The 2152-nt window shown below is 54.0% G+C and overlaps 1 non-coding gene across 1 annotated transcript; it reads right to left on the bottom strand.

Annotated features, from left to right (window-relative positions):
• Window positions 1-1435: 1435 nt before the first annotated feature.
• Window positions 1436-1507, bottom strand: trnaa-ugc (transfer RNA alanine (anticodon UGC)). Its single transcript has one exon. It is a non-coding gene; the product is annotated as a tRNA-Ala (tRNA).
• Between the last annotated feature and the right edge of the window lie 645 nt (window positions 1508-2152).

The following is a 2152-nucleotide window of genomic DNA, read 5'->3' as shown; positions in this document are numbered from 1 at the left end:
TTCACTATAGACGGACACAGGACTTGTCCCAGGTGTGGGTTTTGTGTTTAAAGATCACTTCACTAAAAACACCTTGACGATCTGGGGTTACAGACGGACATGACGGGCAGGAAATGACCAGCTCGTTCATCAATCCTGCCCCACATGCCTGGAGCATCGTGACTGGACACTTCCCACACACACCACCAGCCCCACCCACCGGGAACATGGAATCTCCTGGGAGCGGTGACAAACTAGAAAAAAATCCAGGGCCAATAAGGAGGAGAAATTCTGGGAAATTCCTCCCCGACTCCCTCAGGCTATCGAATCGAGTCCAGTGGATCACACTGACCATGCATTGGTTAACTGGAAAACCACTCACCTTCTATAAGATTCCATCTCTGCCCCAGTCAAGAACCAGTCCAGATCCCTCGAGAAGGCGGAGAGAGAGTCGGCACCCACCGCACCAGAGAGGGACAGCACCCACCGCACCAGAGAGAGTCAGCACCCACCGCACCAGAGAGAGTCAGCACCCACCGCACCAGAGAGAGTCGGCACCCACCGCACCAGAGAGGGACAGCACCCACCGCACTAGAGAGAGTCAGCACCCACCGCACCAGAGAGAGTCGGCACCCACCGCACCAGAGAGGGACAGCACCCACCGCACCAGAGAGAGTCAGCACCCACCGCACCAGAGAGAGTCAGCACCCATCGCACCAGAGAGAGTCAGCACCCACCGCACCAGAGAGAGTCAGCACCCACCGCACCAGAGAGAGTCAGCACCCATCGCACCAGAGAGAGTCAGCACCCACCGCACCAGAGAGGGTCAGAGTCAGCACCCACCGCACCAGAGAGAGTCAGAGTCAGCACCCACCGCACCAGAGAGAGTCAGCACCCACCGCACCAGAGAGGGTCAGAGTCAGCGCCCACCGCACCAGAGAGAGTCAGCGCCCACCGCACAGAGAGAGTCAGACTCAGCACCCACCGCACCAGAGAGGGTCAGAGTCAGCACCCACCGCACCAGAGAGAGTCAGCACCCACCACACCAGAGAGAGTCAGCACCCACCGCACCAGAGAGGGTCAGCACCCACCACACCAGAGAGGGTCAGCACCCACCGCACCAGCCGGGAATGCATTCCAGATGCTCACTCCTCTCTGGGAAAAGAAGAAGCTCCCAACATCCAGACTATTCTTCCCTCTTTGTGGTCGGAACGCCGGTCCGCTGCTTCCCCCCAATCTGTGAAACTGGAAATAATCTATCACTGGGCAAGCTGTTCAACCATGAGATGGGAGCCATTGAAACACCGTGGGCGCTCTCCCATTGAATTATATTCTGTGCGGAGCGTTCGGTTTTTCGCAAGGTGAAGAAACTCTTGTCTCTCCTTGTGTGTGAATGTGAGGCGAGTCTCAGATGATATTCTCACAGTTGAATCCAAAATTTGAAATGTAACTTGTTTGGAGATGCCGGGGATTGAACCCGGGACCTCATACATGCAAAGCATGCGCTCTTCCACTGAGCGACATTCCCACGGGTCAAAAGGTACCTGAGAAATAAACAAGCAGACACTTTAGAAGTGAAGCCGTGAGCTTTCTGCTCCGTCTCTCCAGGACATCGAGATGCCCAGCGGTCCCGCGTGTTCACAATGTTCAACCTCTGCTTCAGTTCACGGGGTTTCTGCTCCTCTTTACTTTGAACTTTCCAAAAAAAAAGTCTGCGGAAATAAAAAAAACCCAATCGCTAATGGTCAGTGACAAGGCTGAAATCCAACCTCTGAATCATAAAGTGAGATGGAAGAATGACAGAGCGTCAAACAGGAACAAGAGCTGGGACTGCTCGCTCGATATTGCACCGTCACACATTCCCCTCAGTCGGCGGCTGCTTTGAGTTGAGCTGTTGAGGGGACCGTGAGATGAAGTCCCGCTCCGGGACAATTTAATGCTTGTGGAGCCTCAGAAGTTGGAACTCGCTGAGCTCAAAAAGCGTCATTCAACTTTCCGTGGGTAATTCTGGTGAAAAACTATTGAGGAAGACGCTGGGAGTTGAACCCAGGACCTCAACACATGCGAAACATGCGCTCGACCACTGAACTAAATCCCCAGATTAAAGAAACCTCTCACCAAGGAAAGAAAAACTGATTGTCCTCATTTTATGAGGCCACCCGTGGTGGGTGTG

Source organism: Heptranchias perlo, unplaced genomic scaffold, assembly GCF_035084215.1.
Source record: "Heptranchias perlo isolate sHepPer1 unplaced genomic scaffold, sHepPer1.hap1 HAP1_SCAFFOLD_688, whole genome shotgun sequence".
Lineage (NCBI taxonomy): Eukaryota > Metazoa > Chordata > Chondrichthyes > Hexanchiformes > Hexanchidae > Heptranchias > Heptranchias perlo.
This window is presented reverse-complemented; position numbering and strand designations above follow the sequence as displayed.